Below are 15,511 nucleotides of genomic sequence, written 5' to 3' on the forward strand. Positions count from 1 at the left end.
GAGCTGCCCTTGTAATCCCCACAAATGCTTCCACACCTGGAGGAGCAAGGAGACAGCAGCTCCTGCAGGGAACAAAGGCAGGGCTGGTGAACCAGCAGCACCCAGGAGGGCAAACCCAGGTCGGGAAAGCCCAGGCACCCATTTCACTGCCACTGCAGGCACCTGCTCTCCCCAAGGCTGATTGTGTCAGGAGGGCAGAAGGAACCTGTGACTCTGCCTGCAGAGCCAGTCATTGCTCTGCTGTCATTCCAAGCAGCCCCGATGCCTTTCCCAGAGATTAAAACCAAATTGTTTTAATGCTGCTTTTAAAGCAGCTGGGTTGCACTTTAGGGCATACACATGTGCTCTCCTTCCCCAAGTATATTCAGGTTCCTTTAGGTCTTTAATGTCTTGTCTTATCCTTGTTTGTCTGCCCTCCAAGCAGCAGCCAGGGCAGAGCCAGGGCTCTCTAATGGGATGATGGAGCAGGGAATGTTGGGGTACATCCCACAAGTCACCTGGGGATCCCCAAAACCCATATGCTCACATTGAAACTGCCTCTGTCTACTGAACTCCCCATCAGCAGAAATATCTCTTTCCCCTTCAGGTCACCATGGGCACAGTTGTTCTTTCCAGTATCCAGGAATACACAAATTTGGGTCCACAATCACACAAATGAAAGCACATCTCCTTCACTGGGACTTGGATCCAAGACTCAACACCAGTAACTGCTGCCAAAGTGTTACACAAAAAATACCTAAAACATCAATACAACCCCAAAGAACCTGAAGTGCTTGGAAAAACCAGCAATACCTTTAGCTGAAAACACTGCTTCAGTTAACACAAATTTATTTCTTGCCAACAGCTTAAAAAAAAAAAAAAACAAACAGTAACTGATCTTCACTCCTGTAACTTCTTGCACAGCAATTTAAAAAATATAATAGTGCTTGCACAGGTCAGATTCATCCTGGAGGACGAGCAAACGTGAGTAACATTTCAGGACCATTAATCTCAGAAATCTCACCAAGAGCAAGCAGCCAGACAGCTTAAAAATATATTTAGTCCTCAAATGCTTATTAACGTCATTTGCTGATTCACAGCTGAGCCAGGCACACAGAGCCCAAATGCCACTTTTGCTTTCCCAGGCTGGGTGGCAATAAATTAATAATAATAATAATAATAATAATAATAATAATAATAATAATAATAATAATGATGTTGAAAGTCTTGGGCATCAAGTTGCTTAACGTATCTCAAAACCTTCTGTGATGCAACTTTTAGATTGGATCTGTCAGAACTGGAAACCACAGGACCAGTCTGTGGCCCTGTGCTTTAGGATCCAATCAGAATTTATCTGAAACTGAATCTTAGCTTTCTTTTCTTTCATTGACTATTGATCTTGCTGCCAACATTAATACAGTCAACATCAGAAGATAAATAAAATTAATTCTTCAGGCTCACAACAAAATTAACACTGAAAATCACTGCTACTTGTAAAATTACATCCTCTTCATAAATGCAGAAAAAATATTCAATTATTTGATACCTGTGCCAGTATTTCATGAGTGCACTTTGGGGCAGAATTAACTCACTAAATTCTTAAGGAATGCTTTAAGCAAAAATTCTTTTCATAAAAAGAAATGTAAAATGTTTCACCTCCTACTGTTATACACAATACGATGATGCAAAGACCAAAGGACTTTCTCTCTAAAGCAACTATTCAAATCTGTATGATGGAAATGTATTTAAATATAATATTTTAATCTTGCTTTGCCTTTGAATTTTAAATGCCTGCTTATGAAAGCAAGTATTTCATTAGTCCTTTTAGCCATTCTACCATTATGATTTGCAAGTAAATAAGAATCCTCATATTACCTCTCTCTTTTAAAAGGATTCATTATAGCTGTGTAATTTTTAACTCAAGACACGTCCAGTCTGATTGAGCCTTACCAATTTTCAGAGGTTATAGAATAATTCTTTAATCAAACACATTGGGATTTGTCCATACCCATTCTTCCCCATTTTCCACAAGCAAGACAAGTCTCTCTAGGTGCTGGATATTCCAGACACCCCAAAAGAACCATCCACTACAACCCACATTTTGGTAAATAAATTGTAAAAAATTGAGTCAGAACAGTGTCCTGCTCTCTGTGTCTGGTTTAGCTGAGCAGAGAGCAGATTCTGAATTAGCAGGGCCTGGACACAGGGCTTCAAAGGGTTTCAGAGTTTGTGTAAGGCCAATCTCAAAGCCCCCAGAGGTACCTGCAAACCTGGAAGGACAGCCACAAAGCCTCCTCCAGTTAAGAAAAATCAATCTTCATAACTCCATTATTCTTTTTTGTTCTGGGGTTGGGTTTTTTCCCTGTGTGGTAGATTAAGGGAGGATGACAAAAGTTCTTTTCAGTGACAGTAAGTCTGTAACAATTGTTCCAGACAGAAGAACTGGGTTCTCTGCACACTTGTTAATGGTACTGCAATCAAATGTGATTAAAAGCAAAAACATTTCTGTACAAGAGAAACTGAAAGTATTGCCTCTGGGAAAACAGAAACACTGGCATTTTCTCTGCAGCAAACATTAAAAGTAATAGATAATTAATGTAGCCTAGGACATTATGACATTTATAAAACTTGTTTTCTGGAATAATCATAAACAATTCACCTTGACTGTATTCCCAAGTCATCACTTTTTAAAGTCACTGCAGTTTGCAGAGGCCTCACTGATGCTATTCTTAATTCACTTATTTTTAGGTGTGAGAACAGATTACCAAGGCAAAATTTAAACTTAAAAGTTGTCAGGTTTTCATCCTCTTCTATAATCATTAACCCTGTCTGCATTTCAGAAGCATTTTGTGCTAAATGGAAACCAAGTACACAGTTAAAACTGCTTTGGCTTTAAAATGAAACTCCCAAAGCGTGGGAGGACTCAGCATTGTTAAACAAGGGGCACATTTGTCCAAACCACCAGGAAAAAGCAACGCAACAAAAACACAGAAATGTGAGTTAATGTAAGAGCTCCCAAAAGGCTGCAACAACATTTTTATTATGGGTGATTTGCAAAGAGGAACGTTACAAACTCTCTCTTTTCCTCGAAAGGCTTGCAGGGAAGCATCTCCTCATGGAAGACCCTGGGCACTCCTGGAGCAGCCCAGAACTGAATCAAAAAACCACGTCTGGGTCTGGAGAGCACGACAGCTCAGCAGCACCCGAGGCACAGGAAAGCAGACCACAGCTATTAATAGACAGATTCACATGTAAATATATTTTGCAAAGAGGCAGAAGTGTCACGCTGCTCGTTTTTAGAGCCAATGTTGAAAACACCACATTGCACTAACAGAACTGGCATTTACCTTTCCATGGAGGATGATTAATTAATTATAAGATGCTTTCTGCTGGTTTCTGAAGGCTTCTCTGCTGAACTGATGTGCTGCATTTCACTTTCCAGTCCTTCCAGGAGGCTGCCACCTCTAAATCACTCTATACAGGTGGGACAGGCAGAGCTCCCACTCATCATTACCTGGACAAACACACCTGGTGAAAACCCCAACCCACAACACACTGGCCTTGGGCAACAGAGCCCTGCCAAGCACAGGCAGTAAAAATGCTTCTGCAAAGGCAGAAGTACTGACAGTACTGCCTTGCAGGGAGAAATGAAGCAGCACAACTGTTCCTCATGACCACCACAGCTGCTCTAGCTCAGCCTCCTGCTCTTGCCCAATCTGCACCAATAAATTCTAAGCCCTACCGAGTGTCAGCTGTGGTCAAACAGCACAGGACCATGGTTTGGGAGCAACAGTTTCAGACCACAGAGAGTCTCCAGAGTCCTTTATCCTCAGAAAAGGTGGTTTCTGTTCTCCTACCAACCACCCTAAAGCACTAAGGGGATATAAGTGTGCAACTAAAAATCAACAAACCACAGGGAAATAAATTCAAAATCCTGAACTCTAATCGGAGGAACGGGCTCCAGGATGTGCCAGGAAATTAATCAACAAGCAAGAGAAATGCAGCAGTTAACTGGAAAATAGGAGCAGCTTGGAAAAGCACGGAGACCTTTTTTCCCTCTCTGATGTTTGTAGCATCTGGACCCTCCAAGTGCCCTGGGGTTACATTCCCGAAGGAGCACAAGGTCCTGGCCACTCTGTAAGCAGCCAGACCCAAGGGAAAGGGAGGGAAAACAAACAGTAAATGCTTCCAGAAGCTGCCTGGGCTCTGGATCCTGCTGGAGCTATAATGAGCTTTTCATTTGCCAAGAGTCCTCTCCCTCCTTCCTTAGAAGTCATTAATCCTTTCCTAAATGTCTTTATTCCCTTATACGAAATGGGAAGTGCTACAACCCATTACTCTGATCAACTACAAGAAAAAAATATTTTGAAAAACCCTAAACTCTACACTCTATATGCACCCTTACAAGATATTTAGGAACCTTTCACCATTCTATGTAAAAGAGGAAGAGTCACATTTAATATCACACAAAGGTCCCTCCTGCCTCCAGGCTGGGATCCCAGGAACCACCACCAGCAGCCCCTGCTCAGCACTGGGATTGCTTTGGGGTGTGCAGATCTTAAAAAGCAGCTTTCAAAAGAGTCTATTTAGTGTCAAGCTTCAGACTCCCTTCTAAGAGCAGTAAAACAGATGATTTTTTTTTAAAGGGAAAAAAAAAAAAAAAGAAGAAAAAAGCTCTGGGTGCGTTCAGCACCTGTGTATGCCAAAGGCATTTCATGTTTTATTCATGAGAATGCTATCACCCCATGAAGGTTTCTAAGTGACTCAGCCAGACAGGGTCTCTACAACCAGCTTGCAGGAGGATCTTTTTAGGGGAAAAAAAAAATTAATTCAGCTGTTTGATTGATGTTATTTTCCAGTCATTTCTACCCAGGTATACTTCAAGCAGAGAACTTTATGTCAGTTTCCACCTTGCCCCTTCCCACATAAATGCAGCAATTATCACAGAAAAATTAGTCAATTATGCAGTATTTCACCCTAAATAAAGAAGCTCAAGAAATAAAACATCATTTAATTGGTAGCTGACAGCCAAGGAAGGAATACAGTGGCTCAGTAACGTGCTTAAACAGAGTCTGAAATCCATTCCTGGCCCCTGATGGAAGCCTGTCCTTGTCAATGAAATCCACAATCCATAATAATGCTCAGTATTGTGCTTTCATCCTCTGTTTTATCAGAGCTCATCTGCTGATCAATGAGGAGTTCCACAGAATAACACTCTGAATTTCAATGTCAACACAGCAGTACTGTGGTAATGATCGAAAATATTTACATATTGCCTCATTGATCGTGGGGTGTTCTCTTCCAACCATCTGGCTACTGGGCACTCATCTTTTTGATTATTTTATTTTATTTTTTAGGCCTTTACAACTATTTCAAGCAGGTTATCTTGACAGCTAACTTCCAGCATTCTACTTGAATCAGGTTTTCCTGTTATTTTAAGCCCAGGACAACAGCAACACCATTAATCAATTTCATTCCATCTCAGCAAACAGGAAAATGATTTTTCTTAACAAGGACAAACCCCCCAAAAACCCCCAGCAAACACCTGCTCTGTGATGTGCCAATTCAGCTACAAGGTCTCGTTTTTAATGTGACTCAAGGGTGTCACCATCTCAACAAGGAATGAGTCAAATGGAAATATGTCCCTGACTCTGCTGCTGCTGCCAGCCTCGAAGGAACAAAGGCTGCCAGGGTTGTTTTTCCCCCCTCCAGAGGGAATATCCCTTGATCCCTGCAGTGCAGAGCCACACTCCACCCCCCAGCAGGTCCAGAGATTCAGCCTCAAGAAAAGCCAAGCAAAAGCAAAAAGCATCTCCCTGCAAGGTGGTCTGAGCACCAAGGTGCTGCACCCCCAGCACAGCACAACCAGTTTCCACTCAGCTCTCATCTTGCTGAGCCCAGGTTTCCATGTAAAAATGAATTTTTAAAAAGCCTGGAAAAGCTTATCCATGTGCATTCTCCTAGGAAGCTTAAGAGCAAGTTAAAATAAAATATGCAGGAAAAACTAACATCTACAAGATCTACAAGGCTGCTGCAAAAGACCTCAGCGGGGAACTTGCTGGGAATATTAAAAAGGTGGTTCTCAAACAGTTGTCAAACTGATTTCAAGGAGGTTTTTAGTGGCTCCAAATCTGTTTATAATCAGAAACTGACACTCATGGCTGCTGCTACCATAAACTTGATTTAGGAAAAATGGGAGGTCTGAAATCCAAATTATAGTCAGTCTTTAAACCAGGAATTAATATTTTCACTCACCACAGTTTAGCTCATGATTTCAGTAACAATGTTTAAGACAAAGCATCACCTCTTTTTTTTTTTTTTTCTGTTCTACTTTGATAACAAGGAATACAACACAAGTTATATCAGCAAAATGACATTCAGACAACAAAAGACACAGCAGGGAGGGGGAAAGTGCTCTGACATATCTGTCTTTGATGCTACAGATGCTCCATTAGACAGTGAAATAAATCTCCACTTTATGTCAAGCTCCTTTTTCTGCTGGGGCACCTGTATGAAGGATCAGGCAGGAGGACAGAAGGCTCTTTCCCCTCCATCTTCTCTTCCCAGATGCTTGGCAGACATGAAGAAAATCTGACCTAAAGATACCTAAGTGCTTACCCCTAGCAAGACAACTCAAACCATCTCTCCCTGCTCTAAACAAAAGGATAAATAAAAACTGGGAAGCCAGGACAACACAGAGAAGCTGAACCAAAAATTTAATTCTCCAACTAGGCTTGTCCAAATGTGCCCTTTCTTCTCACAGTGGCAGTGTGCAGATAAAGGTGACCCTTTTGAAACAAAATTTATTTATAGGCATTCAATGTAAGCAAAAGAGAGTATTTAAATTGTTTTGGTCCTAATAGAAACAGTTGTGCCCAGGCTGAACACATTTTTAAGGATATCTGATGGAAGATGTTTACTGTTTGTTGAAGTTAAAACACAAACAGTGTTTTACAATCCAGAGACAGGTTAGGCAAACAAAGAGTCCCGTGAGTCTGGACAAATGATCCTTAAAAACAGGAGAGGGATAACAAAACAGGCTATTTGTTCTCCAGCAGTTCTCTTTGGTTGGTCAGAAGCCTAAAAGATCCATGTCAAGCCTGCTCAAGAAATTAACAGAGAAACCAGAAATGCAAAACAAAACCAGAGACAGAAACCACAGGAATTTTAGTGTCTCTTCTGCTGAAATTGCCTGCAATGTTTTCTACACCTGCTCCTGGTTTACCCTTGTTTAAGACAGAAGAGATCTTCCACCTTTGCTTGTGAAGAGCACAGAGATTGTTACTGAGGAGATGGGATGGCAGAGAAAAAGCAAGTGAGAGGCCTTCCTCCCCCTCCTGCTCTTTTCCACCCAATATCTCCGAGTTATTTACATCCTCATATCCCAAACTCCCCCTCCAGTTTCACAGCTTGCAGTTTACTCTGCATTCTGGTGGAGACAACACATGTTTAACTTCAGCATGTTTAGGCTGGAGCAGCCTCTGAACGTGAGGCCAGGTCACAGAGCCCACAGAGGGAAGAATTTCCAGATGCACAGACGGGCTGGAAAATAAGAGCCAGAAACAGGAGGAGGCTCCATCTCTCCACCACCCTGGAGAAATCAACCTGCTCTGTGGAGGAGACAACTTAAACAGCTTGGCAACGCCTACAGCTGGTGCTCAACCTCAGATCCAGTGAAAAGATGTAAATATTTAGATTTCAATTTCATCTGATATGATAAATATAAAAATCTCTATTTCCTTCTTTAAAAAAAAAAAAAAAGGCAACATTAAAATAGGTAAGCCACCCACATAGAAAAAGTGATTCTACTGTGTTTATACCTTTGGAAGGTTATTTAAGTTATGGTATTGATCTTGAAACAAATTACAAGTGAAATTATTCCCATTGAATTGTCCTCTGATGTATACAAAACATAATTACACGACGTTTACATATAAATATGTGAAATTGTTTTGCTGTTCCTTCCTAACATGTAGTGGCTGATGGTAGCCCATTATTTTTTCCCCCTTAGAAATGCCCACAGCCCTCCAGGTTTTGCTATGAATAACTCTGACTCCAACCCAAATCATCTGAAAAGAGACACAAAATGATCCAAACCCCACTCCTTATGAATACCTGTACAAAACACAGCTGAAGCTCAACTGTTTAGCACGGCTGTACTAGAAAAACCTGAAATCCTCCCATAACCTTCTAAAGCACATAATGGAATTAAGGCCCCTCCACACATCCAGAGTTAAGTCATGCAAATACCAAACTTCTTTGGAGCAGGAGATAAGGTGGCCTCGCCCCTGCAGTGCCCAGATACCTCAGTGCTGATGTGATTACACACTCCCACCCTCCAAATTGGTTATCACGCCATTAAAATGCCTTCCCAGGTCACTGCTCTGAGGGTTAAGCCTGAATTAGTATCCTGAAGCTTCGTGATTGTTATGTAAGTGCCAGCAATCCAAACAAATCAGAGTTAGCTGCCCTGTCCATTACAGGAATCCCTCCCTGTCCAGTGATGAATTACAAATCTTTCTGCAGTTCATTCACTATTTTGTTCCCCAAGTCCTCAGCAGCTGTGCTCTCCCAGCTCACAGCAAACCCCCTCAGTTCCACTGCTGGATTTTCTGGATCTCAGTTCCCTCCCCTCACCATCATGAGACCATAGAAACTGGCAGAAAACCCCCGAGTAGAAATCTCAGTATCTGGTCTCCGACGGGAGACTGAGCTGTTTAAAGAAAGCCATGAGCAGCAAATCACTTTTCCTCATCACATCAAGGGACTCCCTCCAATTCATCTCATCCCACCTGTTTTCCTGCCAAGGACAGTTTTAAGATTCGTGCCCACAGCTCAGCACTCACCAACCTCAGCTGTCCAAACACAGAAAGCCAGGACTGTAAAAGCTGTGCAGAGTCCTCGCTATCCAAGGTACTCAGTATTCAAGCTCGGGTTATTTTTGCAGGAAAACAACTCGAGGTCCACAGGGGTGCAGACTTCTGGATGTTGTAGGTCTTCAAATCTATCTGAGCAAGATTTTCTGAAGGCAGTTTAAATCCAGAAAAAAAAAAAAAAATCTAATTTGGAGTTCTCAGCCACTATCTGAGTCAGGAGAAGCCAAAATCAGCCTGTGCTGCTGTTGCGAGACTGAGACTGTGCCGTGGGTGCCCCTGCTGCTATCAGCACTCCTTCCCGAGCCGAGGCGTGTGCTTGTCCCTGCCCTCGGTGGCACCCTGGGCACACTCAGGGCGCTGGCACGTCCCTGTGCCCGGTGCCAGGTCCCCACCCTGCCCCAAGTCCGGGGGTCCTGCTGACCCTCCCCGCCACCCGGCACAGGGGCAGGAAGGCGCTGCTTTCCCCCCACTTTCTTTCCCTCCCCTTTCCCTGCTGGGATCAGCCCAGGTGTGGCCAAGCTCCCCAGGGCACGTTTTAGCCCTGTGCCAACTGCATTTCTTCCCTGCACCCAGAGTTGCCCAAAAACTATTTATTTCCACTTGCCTGAGCAACCTCCTATTTCTTCTCCCCTCTGAAGCCTCACTCAGGAAGAGCTGCAGGAAGGGGAAGCAGCTCTGTCTCCAGATCCTGCCATCCCTCAGGAGGTCCCCTGCACCTCCCCCTCCCTCCTTCCAAATACAAAATACCTTTTCCCCACTGTTTTCTAAGTTCTCCAGTGGGATTTACTGAAGCATTTTGCTGTGAGCATCTAAGAAGTATTAGTTTAATTAAAAGAAAAAATTAAAACCAGCAAACCCTCTTTCCTAAGGAAAATGCACAAGCCTGACTTCAGGAGCTCTCCTGACTTGGCATCGTGCTGATGAGAACTCCCTGTAGTGACAGGTTCTGAGCCAGCCCCAGGCTAGATTGTTTTCTTCTTACATTAAGAACATCCAAATATCTTCCATTACTTTGTTCATTTAAATTTTCCTAGGACTCTTGGCATGGGCACCACAATTAGAGAAGCCACATTCCCTTTCAGTTCGTGGGTGAGCTCAGACAGACTCTGCCCCAGTACAATCTTGTGGCACTTGGATTTCCTCCAACACCCAGGAAATAAAGTTATAAATAAAAAGTGTTTTATTTATTTCCTCTCCCCCATTAATTATTCCATTTCCATTCACACTGAAAACTACAGCACATTTTTGTTTATAAGATGCTTTCGGGCTCAAAATTAAATTTAGGCATATTTTTACCAATTTGGGGAGATAAACAAATATTAATTGCATCACACTCTACGTCAGCCAGTTTTAAAATTAAATGAGAAAGCATCTCCACCATTTAGAGAAATTGCCTGTTAAGAAAGCCATGGGTTGCTTTTTCCTTCTAAGAAAATAAAAATAAAGCAAAGCATCGATGCCTGTTTCTAGCCTCTCCTCTTTTTTGAGTCTCTGATAAGAGGAAGCCTAAAAGAAAAACACCTTAAAAGAAGAAATGTGTCTCGAGGGACACGGCTGGTCCTGGAACAGGACATTATGGTGAATATGCATGAAAGGCATGAGTCAAACTGCACTCAGGAGTGAGCATCAGCTTTCACTTGCCATTTTCCAAAGCCTTCCACTCAGGCTGCCAAGACAGCAACTGAATGACAAGAGTTTTATTTGAATGCAGAGGGGAGATTAATACTCCTTAGGACTAATTGGAGGAACCTTCTTTAAATTAGCTCACTTGAAGGATGTGCTGCTTCCCTCTTTGGCCAGCTCACAGAAGCAGTAACAATTCGTGAATAAAAAGAGAGTAATTATTTAAATTCAAAACCTTTTAGCCCTACTGTCAGTTTTAAGTTTTGAGAATTTCTATTAGGGGGGAAAAAAAATCAGGACAAGGTCTTTCCAAACTGGTTGCTGTCAAGTAAAATGAGAAGTTAGATAAAACTCCCACGTGCCAGATGGTAAATCACAATAAATGCTCAGGCTGTTAGATGCACAACAAGCGACAGAGCATTGACATACACCATCAGCAGCAAACCCAAAATAGAAAAGATATTTTAATAAGAAGTTGTCATTTGGGGAAAAGATCCTCGTGAGGCTCATCAGAATTAAAAGTCATACACTGAGGGCTTCTTATTTTCTTCATCACCTCACATAAGACTGAGAATAACCAACAGTTTCAGGTGACTTACATCAGGCTCAGGGCTATAGTCAGCAAGAGCCTTGGAATTCCCTATTAGGCACCACTTCTGATCCTTTTTGCCAAGTTCTTAAAAAAAAACTGTTAAAGGATACCAGGGAATTGTTTATTCAAAGCATTATTGTTTCCCGAACACAGATGCAAGAAAAAGTTTTATTAACAAGATAAACAGCTGCTACTGTACACGGTTTAGATGGCAACAAAAGCATCTAAGGGCCATAAAGGGAATAGTAAGGGAATTAAAAAGCATTTTTATGCATGAAGATGGCTAACATCTGTACGTTCATTAAAGTGGTATCAACTATGCTTTTAATTAAAAGTTAGTGACAGAAACTTAAATATGATTAATGAAGCCCAGCAGCCTACCAGAAGTCTGCTCCATCAAAAGCAGCACAAGCTGCGTTCCCAGCCCCGGCTGCTCATTCCTTCCCCTCTCAAAGATGCTGCCACAACCAGAACACGCTGCAAGGGCCACAAAGCAGCAATCCTGAGACAAACAACAAGCCAGGACAAGCCTGCAACCGTGCTTTCATGCCTGGCTATCCTTCACTCTGTATATCCCGAGGAGGCGTTTCAATTACCGAGCAGCCCGCGGCCAAAACAAGGAGCTGGTTACCTGTCAGAATAACCAGGCGCTCCGAGATGCATCAGCCATCGGCGGCACGGGGAAAACAGGGCAAAGGGCTGCGAACAGCAGCGTCCTGTTCAACAGCGGGGGGAAGGCGGGGAACCCCTCGCCCAGGAGCCAGTGCTGAACTCTCTAAGGCAGTCAGTCGTCTTGTGTTACTCGGGAGCACAAGGCAGTCACGATAAAAATAAACCACGCGATAAAAATACAGCACGAGCAAAAAGATGTGGGCACGGAGCAGGAATCGGTGCCATCGGGGGATAAAGAGTCCTACAGCCAGTGCTACTCTGACATGCACTCAAACATCCGCCTATTCGCATCCTGATGTCCACAAAGACTGATCTATTGCTACTGTTCAGAGCTGAGCACTCACAGATTATGTCTTCAAAGGTTGAAAACCCTTCCTGACATCCAATTCCCACTTAGCAGCTTCCAGACGGACAGAGCACAGAGAAGATGGAAGCTTTCACTTTAGAGCAGGTACCAACATAGGGAGAAAGTTTTTGTTTTGCTTAAATACACGGTTTAAATAGACTTCACCTCAGTCGCGGCATTTAAGCATGAAATGTGACAGGACTGACTCGTGTGGGTGACTGAGCAGGGCGCTGCTCTGAGGGGCTCCCTGAATGATGCTCCCAGCCCAAGCACCTCAGTGCACTCTGTGCTTCTGCTTCTCTGGTGGAGCAGGAGAGGCTGGGGACGAGGAGAAGGAAGGGATTTAACCCTCCCGCAGCAGGGCAAAAAGCGGGAGCTGTTCACGCTGTAGCCGTGGGGCAGCAGCACGGCCCAGGATGGAGCCCAGGGTTGTTCGGGAACACCAGGCAGGATCCCTTCTGCCAAGGGATGGGGAGGCCAAGAGAAAGGACTGCCAGGCCCAGCAAAAAGAATCACCTCGCAGCCCATCATCCAGCTAAGGAATGGGCATTCTGCTCTTTTAAAAGGGAATAATCTCTTCCTCCCACTCCCACAAGGAGAAGCACAGCCTAAGGAGCACGGCCAGCTGCCATCACCACCCAGCAGCGAACTGGCACAGCGGGGTCTGGAGCCCCGAAAGCTCTCGGGGCTGTCCCTCAGCTCTAACCACGCACCGGCAAATTTATTCTTTGAGGCTGCTGTGGGTCTCACCCTTTTCTCCCTCAGGGATGGGAGACACCCGCGGGCAGCACCTTCACCATCCCCACGGCCAGGCCCCGTCCGAGGGGCTCCGCACCACAAAACCTCCACCGGGGCCTCTGCCGGAGCCCAGTTCGGTGAAATTCCAGGCTCGGAGATGCGGTACCCGAGGAAGGAGGCCAGGACGGAGCTCTCCCGGGGGCTGGCTCCGGCCTCAAGCCGTGACCGCCCCGCACCTCCGGCTGCCGCGACCCGGCGCGGAGAGTGCTGCGTCCGTGCGTCCGTCCGCTCGTCCCCGGCTGTCCCCGCGGGCACGGAGCGGTGTCAGCCGCCCGCAGCCCGACCGCGCAGGGACAGCCCGGCTCTGGCTGTGCCACCCGCCGCACCTCGGCAGCGCGGGGCTGCGGTCCCGCGTCCCTGGCGTGCGGTGCCGGGCGCTGCCATGGCCGCGGGGCCCTCCCGGTCACCGACTGCTCCATCGGGAAACTTTTACCGCCGCATCCCGGGCGAGGACGGACAGTTCGGCCCCGTTCAGGCCGCGGCAGCCTCCAGGTGCCGGCCGGGACCCGCCGCGGCCCGCGGGGGCCGTTCCGCGGTCCCGGGAGGGGCCCCTGCTCCGCACCGGCCCCTCGGCGGGCCCGGCCACCCCAGCTCAGCTCCCCTCAGGCCGCCGCGGTTCCCGCCCCCGCCGAGGCACGGCCGGGCCGGCCCGGGGGCCGCCAGGTGTTGGTGCTCGCCCCGCCGCCCCCCGCCCGCCCTCAGCGCCCCTCGCCACGCACCGGCTGCTCCCGGCGCGGCGGCCGCGGCTCCCGCTGCTGCTGCTGCTGATGCCGCCGCGGCTCGGCGGCTGCCGTTGCCTACGGGTCGCTGCCTGCCGGCATGCCCGCGCGCCGCTGGCATAATCCCCGGCGCGGGCGGGCCGGGCGCGGGCAGCTCCTCGCCCGCCGGCGCTGCCGCGGCGCGGGGACGGCGGAGGCGGGGGGGAGGCGAGGCGGGCGGGCCGCCGCAGCTGCGGAGGAGGAGGAGGAGGCAGCGGGGAAAGCGAAGAGCCCCGCGCCGGCACTGCCGTGGCACGGCGGCCGCGCGGATTTGCCCGCTGAGCCGAGCCGAGCCCCGCGCACCGGCAGCACCGGGAGCCGCCACTTCCTTCCCCGCGCCGCTCCGCGCTCCCTCAGGCGGGCGGCGGGCGAGGCGAGGGCGCCGCCTGCCGGGCGCGGCGGGGAGCGCGGGGCCGCCCCGGCGTGCGGGAAGGCGCGGGCGGTGCGGGGAACGAGCGGGGAACGAGCGGATGGTGCGGGGATCCCCCGGGCTGGAACCGCCCTCCTCCGCTCGCCGCCCGCGCCGGGATCGTTCTCCCGCTCGCTGCCCGCAGGGACGGTAACGGCGCTCACCGAGCCCCGGCCCGCACTCTGCCCTCACCTGCCCCCAGAGCAGCGCTGGTGACTCCTCCAACTTTACTCTCTGCAAAGCTTAAGGGGGGAAAAAACTTCAAAAAGTTCAGCTATCGTTTCATTCAGAAACCTCAGAAAAAAAGAGCCTGCGATGAAATTTACCGTGGCCTTTTAAACCTTCGCTAATTTCCTGTTGTTTTCCATTCAGGATGCATCGTCCCAGCGCTTCTTCCCTCTCTGCAAAGCCAAAACACTCAGTTTGTTTTGTAACTGCTCCCTGCATTGCCACAGCCAGTTGTAGTCCACGTTAAGGCAGATTATGCCTAAACCGATCAATGCTACAACTTTTTTAATCTGCTTTCTAGAGATGTGAGCAAACAGAAATTTTATTTTCCGAAACTGAAATGTTTATTATCATAGAGAAAACTCGGCATGCGAGTGTCTTGCTGGGGCAGATTGAGGCAAAGGAGAGCCTGGGGCTCCAAACAGGACCTTGTCGATCTGGAAAGGAGATAAATGCCAACAGAGCTGGGAGGTGTCAGGTGAGAATACAGGAGGAAGATGACTAAAGTCCTCCAAAGAGGAAGCAAAAGCTTCTCTGGTTATCTGGAAATCCTCATGTGTCCACAAAGAGAGAACAAAGTAATTTTCACGTGTTAAGGGAAAGTTGGAAGGGGTTTAAAAACAAAAGGACCATGTCCAGCATAGGGCAGGGCCAGCACAATCCTGGTTCCCCCAGTAAAGGCTCCCCGTGTCCCAGTTTTTGGTGCTTCGGGTCTGATTTTCAGGAGCACTGAGCATTCAGGCCTCCCACTGATTTAATCTGGAACTGCAGAGCCTCTGCCCCTCTGATGAATCAGGCCAAAGGCACCACACTGAACAGGTCACACAGATATTTGAGAAGGTTGGCCCAGAAGTTTACTAAAAGCAACACTTTTTCCACCCCCCCTTCAGTGTTATAATAGAACAGAAATAGCCTAAAGAACTCCAACAGATGGAGGAGGACTTTTGATTAAAAAATAAATTCTGACTCACAATTCGGTTTTCTGGATGTAATAAAAAAGAATCCATGAATATGAATAGTGCTGGAGAGAATGGAGTGGAGATGAAGGGAGGTTACAAGGAGAGGCAGTGAAAGAGCTGAGCTGATTTACCTACTTGCCTCTAATGTCTGTCAGGAAAATTCTTTGGTTTTGCTGTAGCACTGATGAAAGAAAACAAGACCATTACTGGACTCATGAAATTTTCCTGTGATGGATTCCTTGAAAAATTCCCGCTGGCTGACTGATATTTC

At 46.8% G+C, this 15,511-nt stretch overlaps 1 protein-coding gene across 14 annotated transcripts in view; it reads right to left on the reverse strand.

Annotated features, from left to right (window-relative positions):
* The window catches only part of PITPNM2 (phosphatidylinositol transfer protein membrane associated 2), a 122,419-nt gene extending 108,617 nt beyond the window's left edge, over positions 1–13,802 (reverse strand). For 4 of the 14 annotated variants that reach the window (XM_079322328.1, XM_079322318.1, XM_079322327.1 and 1 more), the window contains exon 1: positions 13,606–13,780. The gene's annotated coding sequence lies outside the window, so the exon portion shown is untranslated. Of the gene's footprint in view, positions 1–3,326; positions 3,777–8,825; positions 8,968–11,701; positions 11,721–13,605 lie in introns of those variants that run through there. The other 10 variants (XM_079322321.1, XM_079322329.1, XM_079322323.1 and 7 more) reach the window with 8 other exon arrangements.
* Between the last annotated feature and the right edge of the window lie 1,709 nt (positions 13,803–15,511).

This window comes from Erithacus rubecula, assembly GCF_903797595.1.
Source record: "Erithacus rubecula genome assembly, chromosome: 19".
Lineage (NCBI taxonomy): Eukaryota > Metazoa > Chordata > Aves > Passeriformes > Muscicapidae > Erithacus > Erithacus rubecula.